Genomic DNA, 18267 nt, shown 5'->3' on the forward strand with positions numbered 1-18267 from the left:
TGTGTAATATTTCATTTTTTTATTTAAATTTTAGGTGTGTGTCATGGGGTTTATGAGGATGGAGGGTGGGAAGTGAATTCATTTTAATGAATTGTATGTAAGGCCTGATTACTATGTCGGTGAGTCTAAAACCCACAGCTTGTCGATGGCGGACCCTCCAACATCGGCCCCTGCGGTCTGCCTGCTGCATTAGGATGCTGCGGGTGGAGGCATCTGGCAGAGGTACCATCTGCCGTGATTCCAACGGGGCATAGGAGGTTCAGTAATTCCTACAATGATGGCGGTGCCTTCTCAGGCACCAGGGTAGGGATTACAATGTCCCTTTCCGCCCGCACTTTGATGGCGGATCACCCACAATGTAAGTCAGGGGGAAAGTGACTTAAGGGGCCCCTAGCAGGTAGTCCTTCCCCCCGGCCCTCCACTATAGTATGGCCTGAGGGACGCCTATTGTGCCCCCCTAAACATCCCTGCACCATGTGGCAGTCCATGCATGCTGCCTGTCACATAGTGCAGGGATGATTTAAATGTGTATATTTTTTACTGTAGCATGTGCTGCAGCCCGCAGCACACACCACATTTCAAAATGGCGGTTGCATCATAATGGAGGGAGTGGGACCGCCAACTTCTAGTCTGGCAGTCCTGCTTCCGCCACAGTGTTGGTCGAAGGAGAGTCCAACCAGCATATTAATCAGGCCCTTAGTTTTTAATAAATAATGTTTGCTTAATTGCTAATTAATTATGTTAATTTTAGTATTTTTTTTACATTTTAGCTGTGGGTTGTGGGTTGTGTAGGGGTATGGAAAGGGAAATAAATTATTTTTAAGTAATTTATATATTCCTTTATTTAATATTAATTATTAATTTGCTAACTAATTATGTTGATTGTGCAAATAATCTTTAGTTACATTTTATGTGTGTGTTGTGTGTTTTAGAAGGGTATATTGTGGGAAGTACATTAATTGTAATTCATTTATAATTAATATTTAGATAATGATAATTGGTTTGTTGATACATTTTAATATGAATACTGGAAATCATTTAAAGTTAGTTTTAAGGTGCAGATTGTGAGTTTTGTGGGGTTAATGGGTAGGAAATTAGTAAATTAAATTAATGTAATACATATTTTATATTAATAAATAATTTCAAAATAAAAATGTTAATTATATGAACAATATGTTTGTATTTTTTTATGATAATATTTGTAGGTATTTGTGATATCTAGTTAACATTGTACTATGTTTTTATTTTTTTATTTTGAATGTTAAATATGTTTCTATTTGTTTTACAGTACACAAGGTAGGGGGAGGTGGAGGGTGTAAGACTAGGTCGCCCTCCTTACGTATACAAACAAAGAAAACCCAAGGTATTGGGTTTTGAGACCTAGTCCAAGAATGTGGCTCCTAACCAGTGTGATCAGGAAAAACCAGAAAGAAAGAACAAAATGTTTCTTTCTTGAGTCCCCTCACTCACAAGGGATTCCCCACGGTGACATGCTTCATCATTGGGGCCATCCCAGTTCTTTACGAACTGGGGCGTGCTACGACTTGCGGAATTACGTAGGAGCACTTTTAGTGGAAGACTATGTGTGGTGCAGTGTGTGGTGGAGTGGTGAGAAAATGATTAAAAATACCTTGCTAGTGGGCCTAAACAACTTTTATTCTTGCGCCTAGGTTGGTCTCAATGACGATATACCCTGGGGTCTGTTCTGTTGAATTTTCCACCAGTATCAACATAGTCACCACGGGTTAGGAGCATGCAAACCCTCTCTGGGGTATTTGCCCCTGCATCAATACACCATAGAGGTGTTCCCCATTGATTTTCTAAAAACATGAGACACAGCAAGATCCCCATCAAAACACACATGCAATGTGCCTGAAGTGGGGTCACATAATGAGCAAAACTATCCTTTTTGGCAAAATAGGATGTAGGGTTCACCCGTTTATAACCGATGCCTTTATTTCCTACATCACTAGAGGATCGGTTTTAAGTAACTACGTAGAGAAGAAGACACACTGCGCTTATGCTGCGCAAATGCATACCAAACTAGAGGCTTCCACAGTAAAAAAAATGAGTCCTTACAATAGTAGTTTCCATGGCCATTCATTATCACCTTTAAATAATTTAGTTTATGGAATATGAAATTATGCTGTAAGACCAAAGTTTAACACCGACATGCTACTATTAAAGTGCTGAAGACGAGGATACTGCGGAGCCCACCCGCGTATTCTACAAGCACGGCCGCCACCCTTTCCCAACAGCGGCGGCCATTTTAATGCCCCGCGGGGTCAAGTCTCTCAAGACCATTACGCGGCAAACACGGAAGACTTATAACCAGCTCCTCGCCGGAGACACGCTAAGATGCGGTCTGGCGGGGAGAGATCTAGGTGCCCAGACGCGGCGTCCCCAACATTGAAGTAAGTGAAATTTGAAATGAATTGAAGTGAAATGAATTGAAAAAGTTTTTTAAGTCTGTCTTCTGACTATCAAGATAGACGATAGTATAGTAGAGGATGACGATATTTTTGAGCTCGATATTTTGAGGTTTGATTTCCTTACAAGATAGTATGTACACTCCACATGATCTATCATCCCCCTGGTGACACTCTTCTCTTTTGTGTTGTATTTTTTTATTGCGTATTCAAACAATTGGAAACAGAAAACGTAGTAGGGTTGCACACACTTTGTTCTGGGTTACATTCACATAATCTGTACAAACATGTGATATGCCGCCATGAATTTGACTGTTTCATCCTACGAATAACAATCATCCACTGTAAACTTTAAATGGGGGTGATAATAGGGAAAGGGAAGGGTGGGGGGAACAAGAGGGAGGAAAGTATGTATGTGCCTGCACAGTTCCGCTTTCTTGCCTCCTCCCCTACCAGGCTGGATGAAAACTACCACCCTACCTCTGCTCGCGCTCCGCTTCCCTTTGTCCCCCGAGGATGCTTGGAGAAGGTTATGTGTTATCTCATTAGTGCCTCATTCTCTATTTGAGTGGCGAACAAAAGAGCAACATCGGGGAGTGCGTGGGGGAATAGAAGGGAAGACGTTGATAGGCCCTGGCGAGGGAGCACTGAAGAGGGAGGTCTATGATGGTTTGGCAGGGTGTCAGTCTAACTCTATGGCCATGTGGCAGCACAGGGATGTTTGTGCATGTATGGGTGTACCAGAGGGGGAGGGGTATGGGGAAGATGGTAGGGGAAACAGTGCCCAATAACAGTAATAGTAATAATGGTAGTGAACATAATAGTAGTAATAATATTAATTATAGTAACAGTGAAAATGATAGTAATGCTGAGAATAAGTCTGAGAATACCGAAGCAGATCTAAAGGAGGAGAAATAGAGAAGTGAATGAATGAAAGTGAATAGAAGATAAGAGCAGAAAGAGGGTGGGTCTATGGTGGAAATTGAGGGAAGAGGCAACGGTTTCTAGAACAGCTGTGGCGAGCAATGCATTCAATCACCAGAGCCCGCAGCAGGTACATCTGCATCCACATACAGCGCCTCTATACGTAGGAAGGGTGTCCATACCTCTAGAAAGATGTCTGATTGGTCCTGTAAGTTGTATATGATCCTCTCATAGGAAGTCGTTTGAATCATAGCCATCAGCCAGGACGCAATACACAGAGTCTGGCCGTAGCCGGAGCTGTATGAAAGAGACGACTTTGCGGTCTTGATAGATCCGGAAACAGCTGCAAGTCATGCAGAACAACCTGAGGGGGCATAAGCGGTAGGCAGAGTGGCATGGTGGCACTCAGGGTCCATCCCACGTACTCCCAAAAGGCCCACACTGAGGGGCACTTACCGATGATATATGCTATGTCGCATTGGGAGTTGGGACATCTCCAGCAGTTGGCATGGGGAGAAGACCCGCTCTGTGCAATTTCATTGGCGTCCAGTACCAGTCCTGTAAAACTTTAAAAAGGCAGAATTTCATCCGCGCCTCTCTTGCAGCCTTATCCAGGGTTTCTAAGATATCCACCCATTTGTCATCATCTTATGGGATCTCCAACCGTTCCTGCAACTTGCCACGTAGCATCTGTGCCAAGGGGGTCGAGAAGAGGTGCGATGATAGCACCTCATATAGACCAGATATTACCCCTGTGTACCTTCCTCTGATGAGGAGGAAAGAAAGCATGGGGACGGGTGCCACACGAGGGGCCGCAAGCATTGCATCAGACAGTGTTGTAGCTGGGTGTATCTCCAGGACTGTGTTTTGGGAAGACAGTACTCCTCTCCGAGTTTTGCCAGCGGTTTAAAAGAACTGTTGCAGATAAGCTGATCAATTGTTTAAATAACCACTGCCTGCCACACCTGCCACCTCAAGCCCTTCCCCCACATACATATAGTGTCATTCCCCCATAGTGGAGCCTTCTCATGCAGACGGGGATGAGCCCCCAGTAGTTTATGTGCCCGGTGCCAGGCCATATGTGATATGATGGGGTGTTCGCACCACTGTTCCCTGGCTCTGTCATATATAGGGCAGATAGCCCTACCTCTGCTGAAAGTAGGTGACGTTCCAACGGAACAAATTGTGGCAGGTCTGGGAAGTCTGGTAGGAAGCTCGCCATCAGGGAGAGATGTAAAGCCAGAGCATAGAGTTCTACTGATGGAAGGCCAAGTCGTCCATGGGTGCAGCAAGCTTGTAACTTGGATACGCTATGCATGGCTTTGAGGAGCCCCGCACAAAGAACCTTATCTTGGAGTCTATCTGCCACAAGGTTGTGAGGGGCACCTGTGTCAGAAACATCCCCAGGGTATAGTTTGAAGCGCAGTAGCTTTACCATGCTGACTGCCTGCACTCTACCGCACAGCGAAAGTCCCAAGGAATTTCACTTCTCGAAGTCTTGCTGCATCTGGGTAATCAGCGGGTTGAGGTTGTCCTTAATCATGCCTAGGCCTTTATTGACAAGAACTCCCCGATACTTAAGGTACGATTGTTGCCATCTGAATAGGAACCCATGTATGGCTGCTTTCGTGGTCCTGTCCGAGAGGGGAAGTGCTTCAACTTTTGCCCCAGGTGATCTTATACCCTGAAAGGGAGGAGAAGTTGTCAATAACCTGGAGTAGAGACGGCAGTGAGCAGGGCAGATCCATGAGAGTTAACAAGATATCATCTGCATATAAATACAGTTTGGAGTCGCCTATCGGATGTGGAACTCCCGTGATGGCGGCCGAATTGCGCATGGTGGCAGCCAGTGGCTCCATAGCCAGGGGGAAGAGGAGTGCCAAAAGGGAGCATCCCTGGCGTGTCCCCCTACGTATGGGGAAGGGGTCGGATAGGAATTTGGCACAGTTCACTTGTGCCATAGAGGAGGCGCACTTTAGCTATAAATTGAGCCCCGAGGCCATGGTGTTCCATCACTTAGAAGAGGTATTCACACTCGATCCGGTCCAATGCCTTCTCCGCATCGAGGGAAAGGGCAATAGCATCTGCAGGGAGTCCCTTGGTCACCCACAGTGCATAGGCAGGAGTAGGCAAGTGGTTCCTTGAGGACTGGCCCGTACAAAACCCACCTGTGAGGGGTGTACCAGGGATGGCATGACTTTGCGGAGGTGTGCGGCAGTATACTTGCCAGTATCTTTATATCACCGTTTAACAGCGAGATAGACTGATAGTTTCCACACTTCAGGGGCTCCTTCCCGGGTTTGGGTAAAATGGCTATGACAGCATTATTGGAAATGAGGCCCAGGAAACTCTGCCTGCAGCGTAGTGGCCACCTCTTCACCTGCCCAGCAGTAGAACTCCGCCGGGAGGCCATCCTCGTCAGGGTAGCTTCGCTATGTCTCAGGCTATTTCCTCTTTGCTGATCTCACCCTCCAATGGCTCCCTTCCTGTGTCCGAGAGGTGGGGAAGATTTGCCTCCCGCAGAATTGAGGCCAATCTATCCGCCTCTATTGGAGGGCCTGGGGTGTACAGGGTTTTATAAAAGTAGGCAAATTTGTTCGTTATGTCCTGGGGTCGGGTAAGAGTATCACCCCTCGCTGATCTGATGGCCGGAATAACCATGGACGCCTATCATTGGCCGAGTTGTGCTGCCAAGAGTCTCCCTGCTTTTTCCCCATTCTCATAGTGCCTCCCCTTCATTCTCTGCAAAACATCTTCCACTTTGGTAGTAAAAAGGCTATTCAAAGCCATCTTTGCCTGCTCCAGAGACTAGCGATATTTTGGTGTGCGAGAAAGAGTAAAGGCAAGTATAGTTCCTGATGTCGGCTTCCAGTGCTCTTTGCTTCTCTTTAATTTGCTTGTTGGCTTGAGCCACATCCCTCATGAGCCACGTATGGAGACCTTTGCTGCCACCCATAGGGTTCGTCTGGAGTCGACTGAGCTCTGATTGTCCGTTAGAAACTCCGTAATGTGTGTCTGTAAGTGGGGACACGGTAGCGCTGGATATTTATTTGCCAGGGTGACAATCTTCTTTTAATCAAACAAATAATGGAGTTCATAACAGTGAACTCTGTACAACTCCCGAATCATATCTCGGGGATTTGAACTTACACTGGAAAGACAAAAACGATCCATTATTATGCACTTTCAAGTCTTTCCTCTCTGACCTTAGCTTCACCTAATCATGCAACAGTGCTATACAAAGGCTCCACACTAGATCTAATCATAGCTAAAGAGAGTGTCATACAAGTGAATGCCATAGCACCTTGTGACTGGTCAGACCACTCCTTAATCTCCTTTCTGATATTGGATAGGGTGTTGATTAGACATGGAGAACCTCGAAAGCCAAACAATGGTGCTGGGATTTGGGGAATATCAACGTAAATGATCCAACAATCTTTGTGTAATAATCTTCTGCCTCCACCCCCCAACTTGACAAATCTGGATGACCTCCCTGAACACTACCTTCATTCCATGACAGACATATTTGACTCACTTGCCCCAATGCAGTTCAAAAGGATTCCTAGCAAACATTCAAAACCTTGGTTCAATGACTCCCTTAACGAGGAATTACATTAATCAAGTATCATTGAGAGAACTTGGAGAAACTCCCCGACTATAACATACCTCAAACCGCTAAGGAGAACAAGGAATGTGTATAACAAACATATTTGTAGCACCAAAACAGATCACTTTAGTTAAGAACTTGGCAATGCCAAAAGCAGAACTCAAAAACTATTCAAATTCATCAAACAACAAGTGAACCACTCAGTCAATTAACGCTCAGCACTCAATGATGCACTCCCTGATGGTGAGGAGCTCTCAGCACACTACATTGAAAAAACAAAACAGATTGTACTAGAACGCCACCTTCCTTAACAGACATGCATCATCAGTCTCTGTCCACTCCTGCCACACAACTCACTCCTGAGAATCCACCTCTTGCTGGCTCAGCAGATATTAGTCCAAAAAATTGTGCATCTTGGAATTCCTTTATACCAATTGATGCCAAACTCCTCATCCACCTAACTGCATTAAAACCTTCAAACCATTTCATCGATCCTATGCCTACCAAGTTCACTAAAGAGCTTACAAATTCCATTTTCCCACTCTGGTGTAAGATTGTCCATGAATCTCTCATGTAGGGCACAATTCCAGATAGCCTCAAGATACGACAAGTCGCCCCCATCTCTAAGAAACCAAACACTGATTTACCCGACCCTAACAACTTCCAACCTATCTCCATTATCAAGACTCTAGCCAAACTATATGAGAAATGTGTACAAACACAAATCTGCAAGCACATCAAACAGTTTCAGCTCCTCACCCAATACCGTTCGGGCTTCAGATCTGGTCACAGTACAGAAACTACTTTAACACATATTGTTGATGATGCACTAAGACTACTCGACTAGAAGGAACCGTGCCTGCTCATACTGCTCTTTTTTGTAATTGGCTGTACAATGATTCATTGCTGCAGCTGCACATATTTCGAGTTGTGAGCCTGTGTTCGCTATCCTGTATTTTCTTCACCCCAGAGCCTGCCTTGGATTGCTTGAACCACACAATCCTGAAAGTCAAGTGTAGAGGGGGTACGTGGGCCAGTTGCTCAGAAATCATAGTAGGTCAGGCCGGGGTCATCAGGAATAAAAGCTCTCCACCCCAATGATTGGGCCCAGCAGTCCCTGCATGCCCTGTGGCCCTCTGGAACGGGTTCTGATAGCTTGTGTTTTTGTTAAGCACTTAAAGCCCCCTTTTGGCCCCTTCAGAGTGCCGTGGAATATGTAAAAGGTTTTTTTATTGGGAAGGATGTGAAGAATATATTACAACAAAAGCGAGTTTAAAATCCTGACCAATATTCTCAAATCATGTCTAGAGGTGTGCTAAATTTGCTTTCATGCCATAACGCGAAATTTCGGCAAAATTACGTGAAATTGTGTGTAATGCAAATCCATCATTTTGTGCTATATTTTAGCACCGAGTGCATCCCGTCCCCCTGATCAGGTTGTCATGCAAGGAACATTTTGTGCTAAAAAATAGTACAGAAACAAAAGCACTGGGATCAATTCCAATTTATGTTTTGTTGATTGTTTTAATGCCATAGTTTTAGTAATTTCACATTTCGCATGATGTTCCTGAAATTATGCGAATTAGGCTGCAGTAATTTATGTTTAAGCCAGGCTTAATTGAATTAAGCTAGTTTTAACTGCCCATAGAAGGGATACATTGATTGTGGTGGGAATTTTGGCTTTTCAGAGTGCCGAAAGAATTTGTTTCATGCACAAAGTTAGCCAATTATCCAGTGGCAAGTTAGATGGCTAGAATTCGTTTGCTAGATTCAGCATCTTCTATTCAGGATTTAAAGATAATAAATACATATAGAACCAGCCTCATAGTTGTATGTGAGACACAATGTTAGTCTGAGCCATGAATGTAGGAGTCAAAGCATACAGGTCCATATGTATGAACATTTTTGTCTGCAATTTCTAAATAGTGATGAAATGGAATTTGGTATTTGGAAATCGCTTAATGATATGTACAAAGGTAAATATTCTACTATTAGCTATTCAGTCAAATTCGCAATCACAATTAGAAAATTTCTATTTGGAAATGGCAGATGTGATTTCCAAACATGAAATCACAATTTGTAAACGTTGCATTTTGGATGCAGATTGATGAGAACCAGAAAGTTTAGAAATACAGTGTGAGGCCACAACTAAAGGTGGGTGTAGTTGGCAGAGTACAACTACACAGATTTCTGTGGACTTGAACAAAAACTCCATAAACTCTCCTCCGCAACTCCGTCTCGTCTCATCTCCATTAACAAAACAGAAACCTCACATACCCTAGATTAAACAACAAGTAACTCTAACTTTAAATGCAAAAATGCATATAGTGATCTCACAATAGTGAAAATGAAAATACAGCAAGCAGTGAGAGAGGTGATGATTTTGGTTTCCTCCCTAACCTAGGGAGAGAACCAAGCAGATGCCTTGAACACAAACAGCACATCATGCTGAACAATTCGGTGGTGGTCCCATCCTCCTAGGACCACCCCAAGCACAGTTATGGGCAAAAATACAATCCCAACAAAGCCACTGCAAAGCATTATGTGACGAGATTCTAGAGTGCCGTGAATATTATGGTATCCAATATCAAAACATTCCTCAAGGGGCAGGCTCTCAGGCTCAGCTGAGAGCTAATACTATAATATTCACTGCACTCTAGAATCTCGTCCCATAATGCTTTGCTGGGCCTTTGGTTGGCATTGTATTTTTGCCCATAACATTGCTTGGGGTGGTCCGAGGAGGATGGGACCACCACAATCGTTGAGCATGATATGCTCTTTGTGTTCAAGGCATCTGCTTGGTCTTCCCCCTAGGTTGGAGGACCCCAAAATCATCACCTCTCTCATTGCCTGATATTTTTCAAAGCTCACTTTTGTGAATTGGTTATTTGTTTTTTAGCATGTAAAGGTAAAGTTGTTTTATCAAAGGGTTGTGGGAGCAATAGTTTACTCCAGAGTTTATGCATGAATTCCATGTTATGCATGTTAATAAAACAGAAATCTTGTGTTTTCATTGTAAAGCGGATTAATAAAACTGAAATCTCACATACCTTTAGCAAAACTTCAAACAAATATCTTTACATGCTAAAATACATATAGTCATCTCACAAAAGTGAAAATGAAAACATAACCAACAGTACAGTCAGTTAAACAATAATTAATTATATCTTTACATGCTATAATGCATATAGTCATCTCACAAAAGTGAAAATGAAAATATAGCACGCAGTGAGAGACGTGATGATTTTGGGGTCCTCCCTAACCTAGGGAGAGAACCAAGCAGATGCCTTGAACACAAAGATCACATCATGCTAAACGATTCGCGATTCGATGGTGGTCCAATCCTCCTAGGACCACCCCAGGCACAGTTATGGGCAACAATAGGATTCCAACCAAAGGCCCTGCAAAGCATTATGGGATGATATTCTAGGGTGCAGTGAATATTATATTATCCAATATCAAAACATTCCTCAAGGGGCAGGCTCTCGGGCTCAGCTGAGAGCTAATACTATAGTATTCACTGCACTCTAGAATCTCACCCCATAATGCTTTGCTGGGCCTTTGGTTGGCATTGTATTTTTGGCAATAACTTTACTTGAGGTGGTCCTAGGAGGATGGGACCACAAACAATTGCTGAGCATGATCTGCTATCTGTTTTCAAGGCATCTGCTTGGTCCTCCCCCAGGTTAGGGGGACCCCTAAATCATCACCTATCACATTGCCTGATATCTTTCAAAGTTCACTTTTGTGAATTGGTTATATGCATTTTAGCATGTAAAGCTAAAGTTTTTATCATCAAAGGGTTGTGGGTGCAGTAGCTAACTCTGCTACATGGCAGATTCAGAATTATTGCATGAATCTCAGTGTTTTCAATGTAATGCGTAGTTAACAAATCATCGCAGCCCCGGCTAGTGGAGCGGAGTTCATTGCCCACGGTTAGTCACAACTCTGAAGCCTAGGAAGGTGCTGGAAGGAATGTGCGCTCCTGTGTGATTACTGATGGTGTTATTTACATTTCCCTACAACACCATGTCGAGGGATGATGGGGATAAGGACCTTTGTATCAATAAGAGGAAAGTGACATTTTCTGATCTGCTGGAGCTGTTAACTGAGGAATGTGTGGTGCACACAGACAAGATGTTGGGCAAATCATTGTTTTATGTACCTGAAGCACAGAAAACTAAAATATGGAATAGCATCCTCGAAAAAGTGAACTCTCTTGGCATCCCCCAGAGGACCATACTAGAAATAAGGAAACACTGGTATGACCTAAAATCCTGTACAAAGGAGAAGGTGGCCAGCAGGATGACTGAGGCTTGTGGCATAGGTGGTGTTCCCTCCAAACATACTCCTCCCACTCCAATGGAGTCACTTATTGAGGGGACACTTAGATCTGAATAGGTGGTGAGAGTGTTAGACATTGACATCTCCAATCCTATGGGCTCCAACCAAGGTAGTTTGTTTACTTGTATCGAATTTCCATAACATATTGTTTGTTAGTCTTAAAGTACTGCACATTAGCTACAAAAACTGAATGTAAATATTTGTTGTAACTTGGCAATGCATTATGGGAGTTGTAGTTCAATCATGTTGTACAGTGTAGTGTGTGTCAATGTATAAACTACATATAGCTGTAAGAAATATTCATGTTAAAAATGTATAAATCACATTGTAAACTCTATTATTCGAACTTAGTAACCATTTATTTACAATAACTATTTTCATACATTTCTACAGATCACACCAAGACGTATCTGAAACTTTGTCTGTGCATAAGGCACACAGAAAACATAGAGTGCAAGAACATATAGTTCACAATGATGATGTCTCTGATGACATGTCAGACAGTTCATATTTGTTTAGTTGGCTTGAGAAATCAAACATCACAGTACAGCACCTAACAACTGTCAATAGGCATCTGCAAAGCATTTCACATTCAATGCTGAAATTGGAAAAAGGTCAAGAGTATTGAATTGCTGGCACGGAAAAGGAGAAACATATGCAAAGCCACAGTCACAATCAGAACATGGCACTCTATTACACATTTACCAAAATCAGTAAGTCGATTGGCTGTAGCTGCCACCATTCTTATCAGGAGAACTGAAAACATCCAAAATAAAATGGGGCACTGCTGCCAAGATGTTCCATGTAGTCTAGTCCAAGTGCCCACAGCCCTGGAGAACATTCAGACATATAACATGTCAGTCCCCAAAATATTACCATCTCCTCAAAGCAAAGCCAGCTCTAGCAACAGTGGCATATCTGTGTAAGATGGATACTGTACAAGTCAAACATGCTGAGCATGCTGACACACATCTGGCACAGATTTATCCACAACTTCACAACTACTAAAACTACTCTTGATAGAGGAGGAAAAGCTGTACTAATATTATTGGACCTTTCGGCAGCTTTCGATACCGTGCCCCAGGACTTACTTCTGCGCAGACTTCAGGGCTGCGGCATTGGGGGCATGGTCCTTAGGTGGTGTGCCTCCTTTTTAGAAAGTCGCCAGCAAACAGTTTGGTCCCCTCCTTTTTCAGCCTTTATCCGTCAGCTGAATGTAGGAGTGCCACAGGGCTCTGTTTTAAGGCCAATCTTGTTCAACATATATTTGGCACCCCTGGCAGAGGAACATGGGGCAAAAGTAATATCCTACGCCAACGACACTCAGTTGTTGTTTACTTGCAAGAAGGATGAGGCGCTAAAAGAAAATGAAATTAACACATGCTTGGCAAAGGTGTTCGCCTGGTTTAGGCAAAATCAACTGCTATGTAACTCAGAAAAGTCAGTAATTATTTTCTTTGGACATACTCCAGGCGATGAATGGCGCCAATGGTGGCCCCAGAAATTGTCCCTTCCAGCAAGCCCAGTCACCACCGTAAAAAACCTGGGGGTGCAACTGGACGCTGATCTGTCCATGGAGTCCCAGGTCCAATCAGTGGCCGGCACTTGTTTCAGGCTGTTAAAAATTATAAGGAACTTCCTCCCCTGGCTTCCAATTTCACATAGAAAAACTGTGGTTCAAGCCCTGATTACGTCAGGTTGGACTATGTCAAAGTGTTGTACTTGGGCCTCCCTGATTACTTACTAGGCTGCCTGCAGGTGGTACAAAACGCGGCGGCAAGGGGCATACTTATGGTCGCACCCAGGACACACATGACCCCTTACTTGAAGTCCCTGCACTGGCTCTCAGTGTGAAAAAGGGTACATTTTAAACCCTTGGGGCTGGTCTTCAAAGCCATTTACAACATTGGGGCCCCTTATATTAGGAATTGAGTTCACTCCTATACACCATCCAGAAGCTTGGGGTCTTCGACCCAGCGCCTGACGAAGTTTTTTCGGTCACGTAAGGGGGGACACTCCTTTCAGGAGGCAGTCTCGAAGCTATGGAATAGCCTGCTACCTTCCCTGAGACAGGTACAGGACCTCCTGAGTTTCAGGAGAATCTTAAAGACTTGGCTCTTCCAACAGTAATGAAGGCTTCTGCTGTTGTGTTTCACTGCTCTGTTAAGGGGTCACTTTAGCGCCGTGACACTCCCAGGAGTAGCCGCGCGCTCTACAAATACCCTGTAACATAACATAACAAGTCCTGCTGAGAAGGTGACCAACACCAGCGTTTGTAAAAAGTAACTTTTTTATGCACTCAGATGTATTTTACTAGATTGTTAAGAACTCAAACTTAGTTTATTTGTTTAAATAATGAAATCCAGAAAGAATACAGGTAATGGTACAAACCATAATTATGTCCTGAATAAAAGATTATCTTTCAGTAATTAAAAAACATTACCATCATGTATGTTGGCTATTTTAAGATCTGGATATCATTCTTACCTACAAAATAGATGTTTGTAATCTCTGTGCGTCTTGCTCGACCCACTGCTGCATTTGTCCCATCCTGCTGAATCTGTTGTGGTAGTTCATCATCTGAGTCTGATTCTGGCTCTAAGTTGACATTGTGGAGATCCTTCCTCTTGGCTACTTTGTAAAGAATAGCACACGTGGCAAGGATTTGCCAAGGGTGCAAGGCTAATGCACTGTCTCCTTAAAAAGCATGAGAAGGAGAACTAGAATATTTTACAAACATCCTTTTACACACTCTATGAAACCTCTTACCAAGTAAAACATCATTGCCAAAATCCTCTTGAGACAGACGGTCATTTATTCCACCGTGACGAACATAAAGGATTCATGTGTGCTGCCTGGGAATCTGGCTACAGGGTCAATTATGATGCATGAGGCATCAAACGCTACCTGAACATTGAGTGAATGGGTTATTTTCTTGTTTTTATGAATTAATTCATTTGCAAAGGGGAACATATGACCATATGTGTGCCATCAAAACAAACAATAATGTTTATAAAATGTGCTACCCAATGAAACATTATTTTTGTGTGGTGTTTTTTTATTGTGTTGTGGAGTGTTTGGAAATGAAATTATTTACATTTGCCAACCATGATTTCCCCAAAAATATGAGGAAACTTGGAGAATGCACTTAATGACACTGCCCCTGCCACTACTATTGCTCTCTGGCAACTGCCAGAAACTAAAAGGTGTATACAACCCAATACCTACACATGTGTTGGAAATGTATTGCTTCTGACTGTTGGGATTTGTAGCTGAGGATGTAACTCAGCAATTACATTCAAAAGGACCTCACTACTCAGTGAATACTTTTCATAAACCTCCTCCTCAATCTTTTCAAACATGGTGACCTTAACCCTAAATATCCTATCCTGTCTCCTTCTCCTTCTCTGCTTACCAGCCAAAATCCTCATTCTCCTTGTCAAGACATACAGAGCCGCCATTCTGAAAGAGCCAGGTGCATTTTAGGTTACTTTTTATTGATTGTTCCGGATTACCACCTGATTCACATTGATAGCATTTGCATTTCCGTAATGGCCATTTTGCGAGTAATGGCAATTAGGAAATACGTTGTACATAGTGGTAGTGAATTGCTGTTTGGTAAAACCAATTGTGATTTCCAATTTTAAAATGCAAAAAATTTAATTTCAACATAATGGAAATTGCAAATTGCACCATCTAAAATGCCTTTCCCACATACAAACACACCATTTTGCATTTCCAAACGACCTGAAATAGCAATTTGCACGGTTAGTAAGTGCAAAATGGCTTTGTACATATCACCCATAGTTATTTTAGAGATTTGGAAATCATATAGGTGTTCACACTGTTTAGGTGATGGACAGGACCTGTATTTTTTGGATGTCTGGACATCATAGTTCCTTCTTAATATTGAAGCTCTAACTTGTTCTATTAGGGCCTGATACACTCTGAAAAACACAAAAGCACATACAAACACACACAAGCACGTATTACTAAATCAATAAGCACAAAGATGACTATTGTGAAGCACAAAGAGGAACGGTACAAAAGTGAGGCGACAAAAGTATTTTTCAACTGAAAGCATATTTAGCATTGTATATTTTTTTGTTCTCCTTATGTGAGTTAAGATGTTGACTTGAGGCTTCTGTGGTGATTCTCCTCTCTTGCACTTTTGACTTTGAAGTGCTATTTCAATTTTTCATAGCTTGAGCTTAGAATAGTTGGAGCTTTGCCCATTTCTATCAATCATACCATTGAAAACAATTAATTCAGCGGTATAATTCTGTAGATAACACTCTGAAGCATGTGCTTAGTTCAAGATGCTGAGTCAATTGGCAATGCAGTCTTATTTTATTATAATCAGTGTGTTGGATTCAATAGCAACTTATTGAATGATGACATGTCTTGTGGCCAGCTGAAAATGAGAACTCTTCTGAGAATGAATGCTGCGTTTCCTCTAATTGTTTGTCAAGTGTGTCTCATTGTCTTGGTATGAGATTTTCATTCTCGAGGGAGAGGAAGCGCGTGGTGAGGTAGGAACAGGACGGCACAGAAATCAGGAAATACAAGTAGTCTGTACTGAATGATTCACAAAGAAGGGCCAGAGTTCACCAGTTAAAATAGAATTTCATTACCACCGTCTCTACATTTTATTAGGTTTCCTGTCTGATTCCACTCAGATCGTCACAGCATCTGTATAACAATAAACAATTCAATGTACAACATGCACTGGTATAAGTATAAACGCAAAAGTCACGAAATAAGTTAACTAATTGGCAATCTAACAAAATGGTTAACAGTGAATGTGTTCGGTGTAAATACTGAAAAAACCTTGCAAAGGTTTTGATCACAAAAAGCTGTACGTAAACTAAGAAACGGGCACATAAAAAATTCCTATTATATTTTAATCATACAGTTTTGTAGACATTTTACAAGTTAATAACTACATATCAAATCAATATTTTTAAATACCTCAAGTAGGAGGAGCTACTTACACAACGCAAAGAAGTTTAAAAAAGTATTTTACATTAGAAATTCACCCCCTTTGCAAGAAGTAATGCAACTTAACTTTAAGGAACCCCCCTTTAAAAACATTGAAATATTTCCCCCTTGAAATCTGCAGTATATTACTGCTGTCAAACTCTTTTAGTCCTAAGGTTATTCAAATGCATATATATGTAAACCGGGTGTGAAGTGTCGTTTTTCTTAAGCAAGTGTAGCCTTGCGTACAAATCTCGATTGTTAAGCTACCCTAAATAATGTAGTTTCTCTGTTTCCGTACTTATATGGTGATTTCGGAATGTTTTCTTGCAAAATTTGTTTTAGAGCAGATATTTCTTGATATTTCCCCCTTGAAATTTGCAGTATATTACATTAGCGGCAGTTTTCTGCCGCTAAAGCGGCGATAATTTTATCGCATGTCTTGATAATATGCCCCATGGTGATTTCGGAATGTTTTCTTGCAAAATTTGTTTTAGATCAGATATTTCTCGTGACAGCTCTGAAACCCGATATCAGGTGTTTTTTTTTTAATCTCGCCCGAGTCCTTTTTGGTATCTTCTGAGCATTTTGTGGAGAATACATACCCTGCACTAGCATGAATGTATTTTAATACATTTCATTGAGAATTAACAACGCCAGCTGTGTCTGATAGAGGGGCTCTGTATGTGTTCCCCACAAACAAATATATGCGGTATAGCATAGATAAGAACACCTATACCATATCGTAGATATGAAAAGTATAAATATCTCCTAACATAACATATTATATTCTTCCCCTCTTACCAATGGAAAAGCAAAGCACCTGAAAGAAGATGCAGAATCATGTACATAAACACACATGCCAAAACAGGAGCACTGATGGAACTGGGAATAATGGTAAAAACAATAAAAAATGCAAATCAATATGCCCAAATAATGAACAATGGGAACAAAACTAAAATACAAAATGATGGGCCCTTATGTACAAATGGTTTTAGCGCTCGCAAACCCTCAAATTCGGTAAATCTGTGGGTTTGCAACCGCAATAACGTTTTTGAACAGTATTAAACTCAATTAAAGATTCTGAAAAGATTTTCCTAATCTTTAAATTGGTTAAGGAATCAATAAGGAATCAATATTTGGAACGGACTTGTTAATGGTGTTCCTTCTAAATAGCAATTCCTTATGGTATGCATTAATGTTTTGCAACTGAAATCCAGTTGCAAAGCATTATTATTGTACCACCAAATGAAAGGAGGTGGTAAGTCATTCACAAATAGGAATGGATCCCCGGGGGACCCCTTCCATTTTCTAAATACTGACAAAAACGTTGAGAAAGGTTTACCTAAATGTTTTTTTTAAATACATCAAGTCTTCCTTTCAAGAAAACGGGCTACAATTGAAAAGAAAATGATTGCATAATTTACTAGCAATCATAGACATGGTGCTCCACTGACCCAAGCAGACCACCATCCATTTGATTATTGCCAATCATAGTAGATTGCAATTTTTGACCTTCCTCATGAATGATGAGACAGGTCGAATTGTGATCCACTACGATTCTGTATTTTGTGAACCGACCTATTAGTAAAGAGGTCAGTTTGTAAAATACACATTCAGTAAATGTTGGTGCACAGTTGCAACCCTCTTATTGAATGCTTTCTTTATACATGATGTCCAGTATCCTTAAAAAGCAAATCCTAAGAAATCGCTATTTAAGACACTGGATTTACGGCACATAACATTTTGTGTTTTCTAAATAGCAAATCTGCAATATTTTTTATTTAGGAATCTGAAAATGTACATTTTGTACACGAGGCGTAATATTTCCTCTTAACCTGAAAACAATAAAATTCTCCTATGAGCATCTCACGTGGCAACAAAGTCCAAGCTAGCCTCACTACCACACAATTCGAATGTCTTGGTAGACTCAAGCTTTGGGATGGCACATTAACCTATGTTCTGCCTTGTTCCCTTTTTCCT

The sequence above is a fragment of the Triturus cristatus genome, chromosome 4_2 (genome assembly GCF_964204655.1).
Source record: "Triturus cristatus chromosome 4_2, aTriCri1.1, whole genome shotgun sequence".
Classification (NCBI taxonomy): domain Eukaryota; kingdom Metazoa; phylum Chordata; class Amphibia; order Caudata; family Salamandridae; genus Triturus; species Triturus cristatus.